The sequence below is a fragment of the Myotis davidii genome, unplaced genomic scaffold, assembly GCF_000327345.1.
Source record: "Myotis davidii unplaced genomic scaffold, ASM32734v1 scaffold765, whole genome shotgun sequence".
NCBI classification, from domain to species: Eukaryota; Metazoa; Chordata; class Mammalia; order Chiroptera; family Vespertilionidae; genus Myotis; species Myotis davidii.
In genome coordinates, this window is record NW_006296056.1 from 1004398 (window position 1) to 1005067 (window position 670).

Below are 670 nucleotides of genomic sequence, written 5' to 3' on the forward strand. Positions count from 1 at the left end.
CAAGTTATTCTTTTCAAACAACCCCGGTCTCAGCCCCAGTCATCCCCCTCTCCACTGGCAGCTCATTCTGTGAGTTGCGCAAATCACTTGATTTCTCTGAGCCTTGATTCCTTGTCGATTAAGATGATAGGGTTGCTGTAAGAACCAGGTATGTGTAAATGCAGTACAGTGACCTATGAGCTATACATGCAGATGGGGTCTATATGGCATATCAGGGGAGGGGAGGATCTGCATTGCAGCCTTCTCCCTCTCCCCACCCCGAAAAATGGCAGTGATGAGGAGGGGAAGAGGGGGAAACTGCTACTTCCGATGGTATGGACAAGGGTGGCCACTGCACTGACAATGCCCCTTGAGATTAGAGTACAGATCCTGTACCAGGCTGAGCAAAGTCGGGGAGAAAGGAAAAGACCCATGGGCACATGACTTTCTCCGCTCCCCTATGGGCACACCTTGGTTTAATAATCCCAGACCCAGAGACTCATATCATTTCATTTGTTTTGCAAGTCATTTTCAACCTTTTCTTTTTGTTTACATTGAGGATGAGTGTTCCATGGAAGGTGTCAAAGACATCAGATTAGAATGGGTGGGGATGCTTCTGATAACCATACAATAGTAATGTTGATAACCTGCCTGTCTGCCCAGGGGCCCAGCAAGCCAGTGCAGATGGGAT